Genomic DNA, 19,683 nt, shown 5'->3' with positions numbered 1-19,683 from the left:
CACTACTAATTCCCTCTCTTGTCTTCAAGACTAGGGAAGACAAGTCTTTCCATCTTTGATTCCCAGAGTTATCCTTAGAAATAGTCCAATGCTCACCAAGCAACATAAGTTCAACCACGTAACAGTTAGCACTTAGTCCACTTGCTTCTACAAGTTCACCAATGTTCTGTGCTCCAAAGGTGGACTGGTGGATGCCAACATGTTAAGACACTTGTTACCATAGTAGTTTCTTCAGCCTTCCATTAACCTAGTGTTTTTGAAAAAGATTAGGAAGTAATTCTACCAAATTCCTGTTTGCAAAGAATGACTCTGAATACATTGTTTGCCTTTTGGTTGATTCATTCAGCAAATATTTTTAAAGTGCCTATTCTGTGCCAGACAACTGTTCTGTGCACCCAAAAGATGGTACCAAAAAGATAAAAGCAAAGAGATTGTCATCAAAGAGAAAATTACAGCAAGTCAGGCTTGGTGAGAGCTGTGACTGCTACAGAGGAGGAAGGGAAGGGCTCTCTGGGGAGGTGATATGTGACCAGAAAAGAGGGACAAGTTCAAAGTCTCTGAGGCAGAAGAAGTATAAGAGAGATGAAAGGAGCTGATGACAGTCAGAAAAGTGGGAAGAGGAAAACTGGGAAAAGGCAGAAATGGCTGATGGTGAGAGATGATTTAAGATCCCTTTATCCAAAATGAGATGAGTAGTCAATGGGTGGAGGCGAGAAGTCAAAGAAAGGTGAAGAAGGAACAGAGGGGAGAAGAGTGAGGCCGGGAGCGTAGTTAGCAAGCAGAGCTCAGTGGGTGAGAAGATGACAGCCTAGGAGTGGAAAGAAGTTGTCTACCTTCAGATAAATTTTGAAAAATGCTGCCTGGATGGGCAAATGGCTTGGATGCAGGTATGAGCAGAGGAGAGAACCACAGAGGACTCAGGTTTCCCAGCCTGAGCGATGGAAGCAGGGTGGTGTCTGTTCTGAGTGGGGAGAGACAAGGGACGAAGTGCGAGTCCAGACATCAAGAATGTGGCTTCTGTCTCATTATGCTGAGATGCCTATTTGACATTTAGAACAGACGCTGAGTTCTGGAGAGGTCCAGGCAGGAGACAGAGATACGGGTGTTGCGAGGAAGGCATTTAATGTCATAGAACCATCATGGTGGTGAATGCGTCTGATTACAACTAGAAATTCTGGGGGAAAACCCCAAAAGTAACTATCTAAGAACTATGAAAAGGAAGCAAAAGTAGGATGATTGTGAAAATGAGTCAAAAGGTGGGAAAGGGATGTGAGAAGGCTTAACTTCCATCCTCCCATCTAACTTTCTCTTCCCTAAAGGCTTTGCCCCAAGCATGGGCCCCAGCCCAGAGGTCCATAGTCAGATAACTCCCTGACAGAAACCCCATCTGTCTGGCCAGAGGAACCGAGAAAAGAGGCTCCTGTGAGTCAGAAAATGTGCATGGAACCATAGAGAGGACAGAACCAGAGAAAGGGACCCCCTCATTCCATGCATGAACCACCCCTCCAGCCTCAGGTTCACCCTGAGCTGTGCATGTGCAAGACAGACCCAAAGTAGCACAACAGTGACCTGAGAACCAAACCAAGTCATGAACCCAGACCCAAATCCCAATACCCAAATCTCTAAAAAGCAAAGATTTTGAAAACTAAAGTCAACTAAAGCAGCACAACAGTGACCTGAGAACCAAACCAAGTCATGAACCAAGACCCAAATCCCAATACCCAAATCTCCAGAAAGCAAAGGTTTTGAAAACTAAACTGAAACCACCCATAGAAGACAAGACAGAACTTATGCCTGAACCTGACCATGTTGGCTGCCTGCTATAAAAGCAACCTAACAGAAAAACATATTCTCTCAGACTACCAAAGGACCCCAGAGTTTACATAAAATAACACTCACAATATTTAGGACAATGGAAGATTACTAGATATACAAAGAACTAGAGAAATACAAACAGTTCTCAAGCTTAAAACAATGAACAGATGCCAACTGATATGACCCAGATGTTAGAATGATCAAGTAAGGGTTTACACAGCTATTTTAGACATATTCCATAAGGTAGATTAAAATGAATAGAAAACTGAGCATTCACAGTAGGGAAAAAGAAACCATAAAAAAGAACCAAATGGAGGGCGGTACCTGTGGCTCAAAGGAGTAGGGTGCCGGCCCCATATGCTGGAGGTGGCGGGTTCAAACCCAGCCCCAGCCAAAAACTGCAAAAAAAAAAAAAAAAAAAAAAAAGAGCCAAATGGAAACTGCAGAATTGAAAACTAAAATATCTGAAATAAAAATTCATGGGATCGTCTCAGCAGCAGAATGAAGATGATAGTCAACGAAGTTGAATGATAGTCAATGAAGTTGAAGAACGAAAGAAATCAGAGAGAACAAAGATTTGAAAAAGAATGATAAACTCAGTCTCAGGAACTTGTGGACCAATATCAAAAAATACTTAACATGTGTCATTGTAATGGAAGAAAGGGCAGAGGAAGAAATCAAAACCAAAGGTAAATATTTAAAAAAATAAAGTCATGGGGGCAGCGCCTGTGGCTCAGTGGTAGAGTGCCGGCCCCATATACTAAGGGTGGCAGGTTCAAACCCAGCCCCAGCCAAACTGCAACAAAAAATTAACCAGGTGTTGTGGTAGGCACCTGTAATCCCAGCTACTTGGGAGAATGAGGTAAGAGAATCGCCTAGGCCTAGGAGTTGGAGGTTGCTGTGAGCTATGTGACACCACAGCATTCTACCCAAGGCAATATAGTGAGACTCTGTCTCTAAAAAAAAAATAAAAAAATAAAGTCATGGAACTAGATAAGAACATCTGAAAAGTAAGTGGAGAGAGAAAAGAAAAGACTCAGCCACTGAGCATGGGATGTCCCATGTTTGAGACATTGGCAAGAGGAAAAGAAACCATCAATCCAGACTGAGCACTGAGATCCCCAAGGAAGAGGACTGGGAAGGTGGGTCTTAGAGCCAAGAGGAAGAAAATCAGGAAGAAAGGCGGGAACCACCACATGCTGCTGATGAACCAAGTCTGATTAGGATCGAGAACCCACCATTGGGTTTGACAGCGGAAGAGTTATTAGTGATCTTGGTAAGATCTGTTTGGTGAAGCTGGAAGTGACAATGGCCAAACTAAAGAGGGTCAAAGAAAAAAAGGACAGAGAATGAAGTAATGTTTCTGCAGCAAAGAGGAGAAAATGGAGTGGGAGCTAAGAAAGAAGTAGGTTCATTTTTTAAGCTGGAAGGCATTTCTGAACGCTGATAGGATTACCTAGTAGAGAGGAAAAATTCATGGTGTCAGGGGAAGGACCAATTACCAAGCAAAGACTTTGACTAGGTGAGAAGGGCCAGGATGCAGTGTCCAAGAAAAGGGATAGGCCTTTGCTATTTTGGCTGGAAGGAAATCAGAGTCTAAAAGTACAGATGGGGATATGTTTATAGAATCAGTATTTAATGCCTCATAAGTATTTTTACTTCATCAGTGAAATAAGAAGCAAAGTCACCAGCTGATATGAGAAAAGGGTGAGGAGATAGTGGAAGTTTAAGGAGAAAAAGTAATCATTCTGAAAAGTGAGTTTCTGGAAGAGGGAAATGGAGAGTACAGAAATCCCACAGGCAGAGACGCAGGTATGATTCCTCCGTAAGGAATGTTAAGGGTCACAGATGACCGAAATTTTCAAATCGTCTGAAAAATATCCTACTTAGTCATATCATAAACAAATTTACTAAATCATTTCCTCAGAGACTGATCCCAAATTTTAGGCAATCACTTTAACCTTAACACCTAGCATTCTGGGGCAGGTAGACCTGACAGGCGGTACAAAGAGGTCTCTGCTTATTCACTTTGTGGTCTAAAGGAGATGGAAGATGCAAATGGGTGTGGGATACTGAAACCAGGGGAACAGGTATGGAGTGGGAGAGGGAACTCCAGAGGGAGGGGAAGGAGAGTGGTATGGAGGCAGAGAGGGAACATCAAGATTGGAAATTCTTCAAATCAGCTCATGACAAAACATAAAGACTATTGCGGGAGAAGTCACAAAGAAGGATAATTCAACTTTAGATAGCTAGGTCTCATTTATTCCTCCTAGCTGAGCAGTTACTGATTACATCTGCTGCGGATGCAAACCAGACACCCAATAGAAAGAGTAAATAAGCTCAAAGAACATCCCTAGGCCCCTGGCTTAACAAGACAAGAGGAAGGTTCAAGACAAATGGCATCAAGGAAAATGTCAAGAATAAAACCATAAATGAAAGGACACCAAGGATGCAGAGAGGAATCAAAATTAGTTCTGAAGTATAACAAATCAAAAACTTTAAAATCATTAAAAGAAAAGAAGACGTTCTGCACCTTTTGACCCGAGAAACAGAGCACTCCAGAATAGGAGACAGATTGCTCTGGAGTAAGAGACAATATCTTCAAATTAGGGAGGAAGCACCAGGAAGACAAAGAAATCTGGTGAGGATCAGACTCCTAGCAGTGAAGAAAAACCAGGAACCCTCCCCCCCACCTTCCAATGGCAGTGACAACAAAAGCAGAAACTGCTGCAGCTGGCGATGGTTCACTGAGATCCAGGCCCTGTGCTGGGAGCTTAGGGTGCCTGCTGTCATGTAATCCTGACATAAGGATCAAGTGGGAGGTATCACTATTCTACCTTATAGATGAGAAAACAGCCTCACAGATGCTTTGCAATTGATATTGTTAACAAAACCAACTTCATAAAGTTCTGGAAATAAGAGGTTATTATTCTACATGTTAAGAACTCCTCTTAAAGGTAAGAGCAAAGCCATAAGAAAAAAATTCCAACAATTTAACTCCATATGCAGATCATTTGAAGGTACTGATGGGGATACAGAGAATGCCCATAAAATGCCCCTGTAGCCACCTTTTAAAAGCTAGTCCCAAGGCTCTTTTTCAAATACCCTTTCATCCTGTTCATGGTGGGTCTGCAGCACCTGCTGGGGTTCAAGACATCATGTGCCCCTGTACACCTCCATGTGACAGCCACGCCCAAACAGATGCCATTGCCCAAACTCCCAGGCTTATGAGAATGGCACTCCTGGGTTCTGATGGGAAGAAAGGAAGACAGCAGGGTGGGACAGACAAGACTTTATGTTTGAGGTGAGGCATGGTGGCTCACACCTGTAATCCCAGCACTCTGGGAAGCTGAGGCAGGTGGACTGCCTGAGCTCAGGAGATCAAGACCAACCTGAGCAAGAGTGAGATTACATCTCTGCTAAAAATAGAAAAACTAGCCAGGCATAGTGGAGCACACCTGTAGTCCCAGGTACTGAGGAAAGAGGACTGCTCAAGCCTAAGAGTTTGAGGTTGCTCTGAGCTATGATACCACGGTACTCTGCCCAGGGTGACAGAGTGAGACTGTCTCAAAACAAAACAAGACGTTATGTTTGGCTTTATAACTTCACATTCTCCAATCTCTATTTCCTCACCTATAAACATAGAGAAGTGAATGAAAAGCATAGCCCTCCAGAGCTAGAAGGGGCCCCACACATCAGCTTGGTGATTCAATTCACTCACAGAACCAAATAGATACAGAGTACCCTTCCAGATGCAAAATTCTAAAAATGCTGCAATGATGAATATGTATTGTTCTGAAACTTCATTTGTGAATCAGTTATTTCAAACTGGGAATACACTTCCCCATAGAAATAATTATTAGAGACATCAGGTTCCCATGTCAACCCACAAAAGCCTGTTGAACTTGTGAAGTACCTGAAGAGAGGGCAGCAGGCCCTCCACATCCATGCATTCCGCATCCAGAGATTCAAAAAAAACATGGATCAAAAATATTAAAACAGTAATAAGAAAAAAGAACAATACAACAGTTAAAAATAACATGAATAAAAAATACAGTATAACAGCTATTTATATAGCACTTACTTCATATTAGGTGTTATGAGTAATCTCAGAGATGATTTAAAGTACAGTCATGCCTCACTTAACAACATGATCCATTCTGGGAAATCCCTCGTTAGGTGATTTCCTCATTGTGCAAACATCAAAGAGTGCACTTATACAAACCTCAATGGTAGTATATTTTTATGTGTATTTTCTTCCATGGGAACAACCAAATGCCCTAACATCATTACCGAATATCAATTATTTTCCCTACTTGATCTGCAATGCTGGTATCAAGTGCCATATATCCGATTCCTCTATAGATTCCATTATAAACTCATTGGTCCACCTTGGTAAACGTGGTCCATTGTTGACTGAAATGTCATTATGTGGTACTTGACTGCAAACAGGAAGATGTGCGTAGGTTATGTGCAAATAGTACCCTATTCTGTATCGGGGACTTAAGTATCGGTAGATTTTGCTGTCTATGGGGGATCCTGGAGTCAATGTCCCTTGGACACTTAGAGACAGCTGTATTGCTATGGTAACATCACAGAAACTCAGTGGGATGCAGGGAAGAATTTCCCACCCCCTGTGGAGTTCCCCCTTCCCCTGCCAAGCCACTACTACCAATGGGAAGAAAGAAATTCCCAGGCAAAGAAAGGAACAGAAAATGAGAAGTGGAAAGGCAGGAATTGGGTGGGTGTGGGAGGTCAAGACATAGAGTGGGGATCAGACCAGGAGATCTGCAGCAGCAGAGTGAGGGCGGGAGCAGCAAAGAGGGAGCTGGTGCATCCATCCTCCACCCAGTCACCCCATCCACTGGCTTCCTCAACCCAGCAGACTTTGGTATGACCAGCACCACAACACTGAAAGGAAGAACCAGGGACCTGGAGAACTGAGGACAGTGGTCAGAGACGGGCGGGACTCGTCCTCCAGGCCCAGACGGACACATGGTATATCTGCAGGCATGTCGCCCAACTTGAGAAGCAATAAATGGGCATTTTTAAAGCTGTTATTTGGCCGATCCCAGGGCCCTCCAGCCTGGGGTGCCTGACCTTACCTTTCCAGCACCTCACCTGCCCTGGGTGCAGTTCCAAGTTTCCATCTGTTCCCTCCATGCCTCCCATCCCTTCCCTCCCTGGAGATTTTCAGCTGGGTGAGAGGCTGGGCCCACATCCCAGGCACCATGCTTGGAGGGCACTGCTCACATGTCCCTGAGCCTCACCATGTCCATGGGGCAAGAAGTTTACCAAGTCCCTAAGAAATGCCCTCCTGGAGGCCACCCCACCTCTGGGCTTCACAACAGGTCCCTGCAACTGCTACAGCACCTGCCCCAATCCATTCTCTCCAGGGAGAACCACTTCATCATTTAGCACAAGGGAGGCCGTTTGCAGGGTACGACCTATGGCAACACGTGTCTACATGTGACCCAGGGAGAATTTAGACAAGAAACTTCAGGAGGTTGAGAATTCTACATTTGAACCTGGCTGTCGGGTTTTTATAAGGATATATTTACCAAGTTAGGAGCCAAGAACCTGATTCACAGAAACCTTGACTTACAATCTTGAAATAGTTACTTAGACTCATGGTTTGTGAGCCCCGTTTGAAACCCTGCCCAGGCCCACAAATGTTAAGAGTAGGCCGGGCTCTTCTCCCCTGCTCTTAGCTACTAGGCAATGTGCAGAGAAGCTCTAAGCAGAACATTTGCTAATGAGTTGGCAAGCTAACTTCCTTCCCTTCCTCAGGCTCTTCTTAATTAGAAATAAAATGGCTCCTAGCATTCCCCAAACAAAAATATCCCCCCAATTTCACATCCCATAGGGAAACTTCCTTACCTCCCTCTGCCACTCACACACATTAGATCACAAAGATGACGCCTGTCCTCACCACTGCCCTGGGGCTTGTGGTCCCCGCTCTGTTCTCCTTAGCAAGCCACCCCCATAGTTTCTACCAAAGTAAAGTACTCACTAATGCACGCTGGGGTTTTAAAGCCTGCAAGTTATGCTGCTTCAGTGTGAAACAATATTCAATAAAAACAGTCAAAACCACAGGTAAGCCGTAGAGAGATGTTTCAGGTTACTCACCTCTCAGTGATTCAGGGCCACATCACCATACAGCCTGAGCAAGACTGCTGAGCCTGGGACAAGCCGGTCTGCCCAAGTTTAAGGTCTGGTTCTAGGCAGCCTTTCCAGCAAGGACAGATAAGGAATAACACAGATCTGGTCTGCATTAGGAGCCAGGGCACTGCAGTGAGAGGTTCCCACAAGTCCCACAGCAGACTGCTGTCTAGCAAACTCACAGACATTTAAAAATCCCAATCATCTGTGCTTATCTCTGGCCAGGTCAGCTTGGTGCAGTGAGGAGCAGATAGAATGAGTTCACCCTGCAGTCAGCATCCCTTTAAATGACCCTGGAGACCAGGATTTGCCACTGTCAGAATGGATGGGGAGCTGATAGGCAGCTGTGTACTCTCGCCAGGCTGTAATCGAGTGAAACGTCAGAGCAGGAGATGAGATTTGATCTGTGCTATGGTTGAATCTGTGGGATAGAATTCACACTCGGTTGGGCTTTTGACGATCTGTAATAAATTCTATAGGGTCTGTGTGTCCTCACCTTTGCCCTACTTTGCTCAACCACAATTACTGTGATCAGGAATCCTGTCTGTAGCCGCCAGACCCTTGCCACCTCCGGGACCAGTCACCGTAGCATTTTATTAGGATTTTACTCATCAGAAACCAAGCCAAAAATGGATTTCGAAAAGCAGAAGCAAGGCAAAAATGGCCTGACAATTGAAAAACTATTAGAATTACTAAAAGAATCTGGTAAGGTGTCAAGTTCTTTGAAAAACAGCCTTTCTCCATACCAACGACAGCCGTTTCAGATTGTGGGAGAAAGTTACAAGATCCCTTTCATAACAAATATTAAAAATAACTGCCCAGAGCAGAACATAAAAATACTTGCCAAAATGACAAAACAAACATATCAAGCACATAAAAGAAAAACAGAGTAAATACACATACCATGTGACTGGAAAACATAATTGATATTAAGCTTTAGATTATAGATTTCAATTCTTTAAAAATTAATCTAAAATGAATACTAACCTAATACCTGGAGCTTGGAAAACATGATTCTTAAAATTTTCTGCAGTAACAATTACATGAGAAAACGCAAGAAATATTTTTTAAAAATTTTAAAAGATTTTAACAGAAAAAGCTATTGAGGGCAGAGGGCAAGACCCCATCCTTTATTATATAAACATATAATAAAGTTCAATGATTGAGCAATGACCCAGCAACAGATCAGTGCAACAGAATAGAAAATCCAGAAACAGATCCAAGTATCAAGTATAAATAATAATTTAATATACAATAAAGTGGCACTTTAAATCAATGAGAAAAGATCTATTAGTGACCAAATAGAATAAAAGCAACTTTATGATTTGGAAAATAATAATAATAAATTAGATTTCTACTCCAAAGCATTCACCAAATTAAACTATAGATCTAACCAAGACAGATGTGAAATGATTAATATTCACAATACTATCACGGAGTAGGACAGGAATCATCTCACTCGTGTATGGGTGTCTCGCCACACCCCCAGGGCTCGCAGCTCTGAAGATGGACAAGAGGAAAGGAAGAGATTGCTCCTTCCCTCAGATTCCCCTGGGTCCTGGGGCTCCAGGTTTCTCCCCTGCAAGTATCCTGTCCCAACCCTCCTGGGGGCCAGTGATGTTTAAGCAGGCGTGACTCTCACTGTCCTGGCCCCGAGAGGTGCACAGGGTTCAGAGAAGAGAGGAAAACCAAGTTCTGATCAGTAAGTTTTCCTGGCCAACTGCTTAAAAAAAAACTGAGAAGAAAAAAAGGGACCTGAATTTCCAAAGCATTGGTAATTTATTCAGATTTCTTTTCTCTAAGTAAATATTCACCATTTTTACCTAATTTTACATTCATAATTTTGTATTCTTTTTCTTCCAGAGAAAGCAAGATTGCTTAAGCTTCGGGCCTTACAAAACCTGGATTCGTCCTGCTCCCACACTGTTGACGACACACCACTCCCGACTTGGCTCATAATCTCCCTTCTTCCAGAGGAACGCATTTGGCTGGAGGTGTTCAATAGATACTCACTAAATAACTACTCATTTATAGCAGGTGCATTTATAGCTATAGTTAAGAGCACAACCTTTGAACACTGAAGTTAGGAAAATGTGATGAGATCAGAGATGCAAAGATGCGAAAGTAACCTAAAACACAGCAATGAAAATCTAACAGAAAGAAAGTCTAAAAAAATTGAACTTAGTTATTTCTGGGTGGCAAGATGGAGTTTTTTTTTTTTTTCTTTACTTCTTTTATCTGTGTTTTCTAATTCATCAGCAAAAGGCATATACTATTTTTTTAAAAAATGAAAAATAAAAGTTACTTTGAGATGATCTTAGTGTTAATTCTTAAATTAGCTTTAAATGGCTCTTTAAAAAGAGTAATTTCAAAGTAAACCAACAACTTTAATATAATTTGGGGAGCTGGGCTCTTGTGCCATCACAATGGACTAAAAGTGCTGCTGATGGATTCAGACCAGATAGAAGGGTGGTCCCTCCCCCCTTCTAGGCACAGATCCTCCTCCTAAGCCATAATCATGGCAGAGCCCCATGTTGTTTCCAATGGAGATTGAGACAAAGGATGTCCAGCCTTCTAGTCAGCTGTCTTCCCAGGTGAAGGAACTGGGCATGAGCTACTTGTCCCTGGGAACTCAGAGCATGTCCCAGGGTAGCTGGGAACTGCCCTGGCTCCATGCGTAAGTCTTGGTTTCTGAGATTTTCTGAATCTGGCAGGCATGACATTTTCATGAAAGATGTTTCCTTACAAGGCCAACTTTTAGAAACCTGTCAGAGTGAGTGTGAAATCTAGTTTGGAAGTCAAGAGGCATGGGTTGAAGTTCTATGTCTGCCAGTCAGTAATCTACAACCCTTATTCAGTGAGACTGTCTCATCACATGGAAAACTTGGGTAATGGTATCCATGCATATACCAACATAACCGTGTACATACATGCTCTTGGGGAGCCGTAGAGTGTCCCACAATTGTAAAGATCACAGTAACATCTGCCTTTGTAGTGTTGAGTACACAGCAGGCAAGACACAACTCATTCCTTTCCTCCAGTGAACTGAGCTGGGTTGATGGAGATGGGCAATGCCAGTGCTCTGCTTTAGGGACTAACAAGGATGCCCCCAAAACAGAGCCGAAAAGAGACTAAGAAACAAAGGGCTGTGGCATTAGGAAGGTTGAGAACCACTGCTCTAATCCTAACACTCTGGGAGGCAGAGGCAGGTGGATTGCTTGAGCTGGGGAGTTCGAGACTCCCTCTCTAAAACTAGTTGGGTGTTGTGACAAGCACCTGTAGTCCCAGCTACTCGGGAGGCTAAAGAGTTTGAGGTTGCTATGAGCTCTATCATGCCACAGCACTATACCAAGGATGACAAAGGGAGACTCTGTCTCAAATAAAAAAAAAAAAAAGGAAAGAAAAGAAAAGAAAAAGAAATAAGCTTAAATCTTTTCATATAAGTTAATTAGCAAAAATTATAAACTGGATTATTTTACCCTCTCCATGTTTGATGCCTTAGACCACTACCACTATAATATGAATAATTCCTGAAATAATCTTCAATCATTTCTCATGGTTGAAGAGAAAATTTTTCTTCTAAAGACACGCAATTTCAGAGAACTTTCCTATTACTGACTCTAGCCAGTAGTTTTTACTTCTTAGAAAGTAAAAGACCTCATAGAGTACTAGCGTCACTGTGTCTATTACAATTGTAGATCCCGAAGCAAAAAATTATTGCAATTTTTCAATTGCTGACACCTCTGGCCTGTATCTTGTATAAGTCAAAAAATGGAAAAGTGAGTGAGGCAGGTATTATATGACCCTCAGAGGAAAAATCAGGTTTCTGATAAAACATAAACACCCACACTGGCCTGCAAGACTCTAAAGAATCAGTCTCTTACATCTCTGTTGTGCTTTGCAGTGCACTATTCTTATAGTTTAGAAAGAGCTTTATAAGAGTGATCAACCACACAGCCCTCAACTCTGACATGGATGTTCTTTCTGCATTTCACAGATGCTCTGATTGAGAACAACTCTGTGGCTACATCAGTATTTGGTCCCTGTAGCCATCAGTGGGGGCTTCTTTGAAGGCCTCTGTGCCCTTGGTCTTCCTATGGGCTGCTTTGCTTCAGTGGGCAATTTGAGGAAGAGATGTAGAGTTTGTTGCTAAGGCCTCTGAGGTCAGGGTGCAGAGAAGAACTCACACCTACGTGGAGATCCCTGGGGATGCCTGCAACTATCAAAATGGAGGATTGATTTTATTAAAAAAAAAAAAAAAAAAACTCCTTGATCTATTTTGAAACAAAATGGCAGTCAAATGGCCCCCATGAAGGGGAAGGAAAGAGGTCAGTGCAAGCTGGGGGCAATCCCCTAAACATGTTTCCACAGGTGGAATTCTTTGTTCTATGGCAAATGTTAATCAAATACATATTGCATATGGCCCCGTGCCAGGAACTCTGTGAGTAGGAAAATGTAGAATAGAAATTAAGTCATATTGGTGAATTGGAACAATACTACCTTGCATTTTCTCTCAACGCCTTCCTCTCACCCTATGAATTCTCCCATCCTTAAAAAAAGAAGAAGAAAAACTAGAAAGGAATACAAAATCTCTCTTGACCTCCTATATCCCTTTCTCTCTCTTTCTTGTCCTCAGCTAAGCATTCTGAAAGCCGTCTACTTGTGCTTGTCTCCCATATGTTCCTGGAAACCCTGCAGCCTCACTTTCATCCCCAAAACTCTTAACAAAACTGCCCTGGCCAAGCTCATCCAAGCCCATGATGGTGCAAATCCGATGAACACTGCTTAGCACTCACCTAACTGGGCCCACACTGATTCCAAGTAGGCCATATGATTCTGGATGGCAGTACAGCTCACACTCTCAACATGTGATCAAAGGTCTTTCATTCAGAAGCCACAGATTGGCGGAGATTAATGTTAACCAGAGGCTCCCAGTGGGGCATGGCAGGTTGAAAATTGTCAAATTCTTTGACACGCCTCAACCTATCTCCTGTCGTCCCCTCCCCTGCAATCTGGGCCATCCAAAAAGAGCACAGCTGAGGCAATGCCACGTGACTTCCAAAGCTAAGTCATGAAAGACTATATCATGATCAGGCTGGGACAATCACTCTTAGAACTCACCTGCCAGGATATGAGAAAACTAGGCACCCCATGGAGTATCTTGCATGAAAAGACCCATTAGAGAAGACCAGAGGTCCTTGGTCCTTGGCCCCAGCTAAGTTCCCAGTCAACAGCTAGTGCCAACTCAAAGGCATGTGAGTAGCTACCTTGGAAGTTGATTCTTCATCCCCTGTTCAACTGCCCCATCAGACACTGCATGGAAAAGAAACCTTCCATGCCAAGCTATGTTCAGGTTTCCCCTCTCACCCTACCTCCCTTCCTCCCTTCCTCCCTTCTTTCTTTTCCTCTCTCTTTTCTTTCTTTCTTTTCTTTCTGTAGACAGAATCCTTTTTGTCACCCAGGCTGGAGTACAGTGTTACGATCACAGCTCACAGCAGCCTTGGACTCCTGGGCTCATGTGATCCTCCCACCTTGGTCTCCCAAAGTGCTGGGAGCCACCATGCCTAGCCTACATTGCTTATTTCTGAACTTAATATATGACCATGGTTGCTTTGAGCCACTGTTTTGAGGAAATTGCTATGCAGTCATAAATAACTGATACATAGGACTATAAAAGATTTTGTATTCTACTTAAAGATTCTAAATGAAAGATGGTGAGAACTTTCTGTATGTTAAACTAATAAATAAGATTTACAGAAGGCCATTGATATGGACTGAGCTCTTGTACTTGGCCCCAACAGATCAGACCAAATGGAGTCATTTTCAAGTTTCACATCATCAATCCTGATATTAGTTGTTTATCTTACACTTTAAAAAGTCAGGATAAAGATAATATTTAATCCCCAAACAAATCAGCTTTAGCTGCTATGATAAGAAAGGCCTCTCTGCTTTAACCTTTACATGGAAAGTCACCTGAAGTAACCTGATATTAACCAATTTATTTTTTTGTGCTGTGTTTTCCTGCTCCTGATCAAGCTACCTTATAAAAACCAAGTGTTCTGCCAATGCCTGACAGAGTGCATTTCCTAATCTTAAGATGAAATGCTGCCCAACTCATGAATCTCTAATAATTAAAGCCAATTAAACATTTAATGTAGATTTGTTAAAATGTTGTTTTTTAATAGAACCTATATATAAAATGTGATACTATATTTTAGAGACAGCCAAAAAACTCCAAGTATAAATTAACACAGTATGAAACTATTCTGAAGAAAATGTTACAAGCAATTATTTTCTAATATTTCTCTTAATATTGATTGGGTAACTAACACATGAATTCTTTTGGAATCAATGTCTCAAGTAACAGAAAAAAATAATTTTATTTCTTTTCCTTCCCGAATGCAATATTATTGGAGCCAAATGAAGTTATTTTAAAATCTTCATATTCCAGATTAATTCTCTCTATTGTCATAAATTCATCAATTTTTCAAACCTAATCCTGATCCCAAGGTATAGAGTTCTCTACTTTGTGTCTTAACTCTCCATTTCTGCAAAAAAGATGTGATAGAAGCTACTGCAAGTGTGATATATTGAGCCATTAAGTAGTAAAACAGCTCATGTTTCTCCTAACTCAGAATTTGGCTCCAGCTTACCAAAATGAAAAAATAGAAACCACATATAAAACAGAGGTTTTTTTCCACTATGAGCAAAGCCCACTTGTAATAAACTACACGAGAGATTCAAATTTGCTTGATCATAATAAAGCTGTTTAAAAATACATGGCTGGAATTCACATTTGCAGTTTGCAGATGAAACAATAAAGATACTCTGAATTAATAATTCATATGTGATTTAAATTTAGTAGGGAAGAGGGTGGTGTATTATCCTACCCTCTGTATCCTCCAAGCCCTAGAATCTTCCTACAGGCTGTTTTGTTCAATGGATTCTTTGGGGAAATAAGAGATTCCCAAATGGAGTTTGTTGGTAAAGTGTCTGGGGTTAGGGATAAGGAGAAGAAATCAGTGTTCTGTGAAGGTCACTGGCCACAGCCACAGCAATGGTCAAAGTGGAGGACAGGTTTATTAAAAATCTCCTTGGTTTACTGATTGTGAAATAAAATTCCAGGCAACGGGCCACACCCTGAAGGGGGAGAAAGCAATCTGAGTGTAGAATCAAACACTCCATAAAGCAGGGAGTAAGTCTGAAGTATCCAGCTGAGCCACGGGGAAGTCCCCTACAAGGTCCAGCCAGTCACACATAGGGTTTCTCTCCCTGAATGCCAGTGACTGGAGCTTCTATATTTCACTTTTCAGACAACACAGCCAGCCTCAGCTAGCCGGGGCACTGATACCAAAAGGCCACTGCACAGACATTTCAATTTCTTAAAAAATGTAACCTACCAATTTGCTATTCATTGCAGAATAAACTGGAGAAAGGAATTCACTGGGGCTGTCAGACCAAACTCCATTTTCCACAGGTGGCCAATGACAGCATCCAGGTGGCAGCATCCAGTCCTGCCTCTCTGCAGCTCTGACCATGGCCCAGGCCTGACAATCATGCACAGTGACCTGGGAGACAGACACCAAGAGCCGACCCAAGCAATGACCTCCCATGGCCAACTTCTTCCTAGCCATGAGACTGTGAACTAGTGACTTGAACTCCTCCAGCCTCAGCACCTCTGCAGTAGAGTGGAAGAGACAATACCTGCCTAGAACATCATGAAGACCCCACACCTTCCCATAGTGACTCTTGGAGTGTATCCCTGGAGTACAGCACCAGCACCTTCTGGAAACTACTGAGAAAGGCAAATTCCCAGCCCCACCTGGGACCTACCAAATCAGAAATGGAGTGGGAGGACTTTGGGGTGGGGCAGAGCCATTCCCTCCCGCTGCTTCTGCTCCGCAGTAAAGCTTGGGAACCACTGAGCTACTGTCTTTATGGTTACAAAGAGCTGGATTCAGCTTTCCTCATTCCTTCTCTGCAATGCAGATGACAATGTTCACCTTAGAGCGTGTTTAGGGTCTGTGATAATTGCAGGGAAGATGGTGAAAATGATGGTGGGCATGATAATTTAATCACCAATTGAGGTGATTTTTCCAGAGTAATGGGGACACGGACAGGTGCTGGATGCCCTCACTCATGTCTGAGAATTTACATGTGTAACTCAGAGGGTGTTGCTTCTGTAGCCATCCGGGACATAAAAGCCTAAAGTGAGCCTTTTTTATGCAGAATTTTTCTGTATTTTATATTCACTGTAATAGAATTATTCATCTAGAAAGTTTTATCCCTTTAAAGGGATGGAACTTTGGTCAAAAGCCCAGCTGGTGGGACTTCACACAGTGGTCAGAATCTTACCAACTGCCTAGATTCTGTAAAATCAAGTCACTTCCAGATCCAGACACTGGCTGAGCTTCTGGTAGGCCAGAGGATAACCACGGTTGCCTGACACAGGACAGGCTCTCAGGCTAATGAGGTAATGAGGTACAAACATAAGCCCTGGGAAACCAGATGTACTGATGCTCTGGATCTTCAGCATCCAGGCCTGCTGTGCTACGCCAGCAGGATCTGCTGGGCCACGGCCTCCCTTCAGCACACCTGCCAGGAATCTCACTTCGACCCTGTGCCAGCCTTGTGCCCCTGGGCACTTGCATGTTTGCTCTTTGACCCATTCCTGCCCATCACCTGCTAACTACCTTTTCCAGACTCACTGGCCAACTGGCTCCAGTCAGGTTTAGGTGGAAGACTGAACGGGGAGAAGGAAGAGATCACGGTGTCTCCTCCCCTTCCTTCCTCTGCTGTAGATGGTTTCTCCAGCAGGGGCCTTATCTTGTCCATGGTTGCCACTCCTACAGGGTAAATCTTCCCTCCTTGGTCCCAGATGCTTCTGGATACCTCTTTGTAGATCCAGCCTTGGCTTCTGGTAACATTACCACCCCCTCTCTTTGTCCCACCAGGCTTTGTGGTTGCTACGGTTTCCTGCTGTTGTTCATCTCTGGGTGACTTGATCATTCCCTACTTGGCTTTCCAGACCTTCCAAAGGTCTTTGTAACTAAGTCCTTGTATTGCATGGGCCTGACTAATGCAGACTCCTTTGCTGTCTTTAGTCTTGATCAAGCCTTACCCTGTGCCTACCCAGCAGAGTCAGCTCCCCAGCCAAGACTTTCCCTGGGCTTTATCTTTTCCCATACAAGGGGTGCCCCTGTTCACATACAGATGTTTGATTCTTACCTGTTAATGATCAGCCAGTTTTGATACCATCTCATGCAACTATGCCCTGATACCAGCCCAAGCTTTCACCACTCAGATTTGACTCCCACCTGACTCCAGAGCTCCTGGGACCAGCCGGTCTCCACTAATACCTACCACCTGCCCCACCCCCGAACTCAGTAACTAAATTAATATAATTTTATATTTAAAAATTTTCCCAGAGGAACCTTATACCATGAAGTGAATATTTAAGCTAAACAGGTAATAGCAAATTTATGACGTAAAATAACTAACAAGTCCCAAGCTCACCTGATATTTTCACAACTTTCCATTTCCTTTTGGCTACAAAGATACAACAGATGCACGAATGAAAGCCAGAACACAGTGTTCCAGAAAATGATTATGTTTTTGGCAACTGCCCATGTTAAGTGTAGTAAGTAACGGTCCTCCCTTGATGCCTCTTGTATAGAGAGACGTGCCCCCTCTCAAGTCTTGCATTCCACAAGAAATTGTTGAGTTCTCCTTCGCAACCAACCTTAGAAAGCTCCAATCTTTTAATTTTTCAAAAAGTTAAAACATGTAAAAAACCAAACAGAGACAATGGCCCAGAATGAAGATCTTAGTGCCGCCGACTTGGGATTGCAGCCAGGCCTGGCAAAGGCAATGACTTCCCTCAGCACCCAAGCGCTATACTTAAACGTGTTGTGTACTGCAGTACAGCTTCTGGAAATACGCAGTTAGTGCCCGTGAGATCCTCTAGAATGGGAAAGGACACGGGTTCCCTTAATTGTCAAGTTAACTGCTAGAAGTGATCACCTACCTTGATGTGGGCTTCCGAGCCCTTCTTTAGTTGCTCAGCTGTTCCTTGTTTGCCCTGAAACAGGGCAGGTATCTCAAGGAAAGTATGGAAAGAAAAGGCATAGGCACAGATTTGTAGGTTCTTTTCTAAAATGACCCATTGCACAAATGCACTAGGGCCTCAAAAGTTGGTGCCACTCTGCCTGTGGAGCCGGGATGGCACACACAGAAAACACTGACTGGTATGACAGGCAAGACCCACACACACACATTCAATAAGCCTCCCAAGCCTGAAGCCAAGAGATCCCTAGGTCCTTCATCTATAGCTCGTTTCTCCTGTCTATAGAATCTCACATCCGTGTGAAATTCAGTGCATTTTTGAAGGACATTGTTATCGGTTTCCTAAAAGCAATGACTTGCTTTTAATTTTCTACAGAATTAAAAATAATTTGAATCATAATACCTTCATTTAAAGAAAACAAGAACTTGGACTTTCATTCCATCTTCATGGTCAAGTTTCTGGATGATTTCATCTCTAAAAACCTATGAGAAGGACAAATGGTCCAGGTGTGGTGGCTCACACACATAATTATAATATTTGGGGGCATGCAAGATGGGAGGATTGCTTGAGGTCAGGGGTTTGAGGACAGCCTTAGCAACATAGTGAGACCTCTCCTCTACAAAAAGTAGAAAAATTAGCCAGACACAGTGCCACATGCCTGTAGTCCCAGCTACTTGGGAGGCTGAGGCAGGAGGATCACTGGAGCCCAGGAGTTTGAGGTTGCTGCCAGCTATGATGATGCCACTGTACTCTTGGCCAGGTGACACAGAGACCCCGTATAAAGAGAAGGAAAGGAAAGGGAAGGGAACGAAAGGGAAGGGGGAAAGGAGAAAAAGGAAAAGATAAAAGAGGAGGAGGGGTGGTGCTGGTGACTCAAAGGAGTAGGACACCAGCCCCATAAGAGGTGGTGAGTTCAAACCCAGCCCTGGCCAAAAACTGCAAAAAAAAAAGAGAGAGAGAGAGAGAAGGAAAGGGAGAAGGAGGAGGAAAAGGAGAAAAGAAGGAGGAGAAAGAGGAGAAGAAGAAGAGGAAGGGGAAAGGAGGGAGAGAAAAGGAGGGAAGGGAGGATGAAAGAGAAGAGAAGAAGAAATTCAAACAGCAAATTTGAGCCTGTGGGTCTCATCCTGGCTCTTGTCTTTGCTCTGCCACTAACTACTCATGTGACCAGAGTGTATTTCACAGCCTCTCCCCTGAACTCAGCATCTCCCTTATAAAACAAGGAGGTTGGACTAAATAATGTCAAAGATCCCTTCTAGACCTAAAGGGCTTCAATTAAACCAGCTGTACAGGGCAGCCCTGTGGCTCAAAGGAGTAGGGCGCCAGCCCCATATCCCGGAGGTGGCAGGTTCAAATCCAGCCCCAGCCAAAAAAAACCCTGCCAAATAATAATAATAATAATAAAATAAAATAAAATGGTTGTACAATTGACTCCAGACTTTCATCATGAAAGGAATGGAGGTTTTGATACAAGGTAAAATTAAAGCATACTGAAAAGAAAAACACTGGCTCTTAGATTTCTAGTATTATTTTGGAGGCTACCTCACAGCTTGGGGCAGAGATTATGAATTTAAGGGAAAAACAACCACATAAAGACAAAGGCACGTGGGTGACTTAGAATAGCCTCCCAAAGTTACTAAGGT

This window comes from Otolemur garnettii, unplaced genomic scaffold, assembly GCF_000181295.1.
Source record: "Otolemur garnettii isolate 467f Iridium unplaced genomic scaffold, OtoGar3 scaffold00074, whole genome shotgun sequence".
Taxonomy (NCBI): domain Eukaryota; kingdom Metazoa; phylum Chordata; class Mammalia; order Primates; family Galagidae; genus Otolemur; species Otolemur garnettii.
This window is presented reverse-complemented; position numbering follows the sequence as displayed.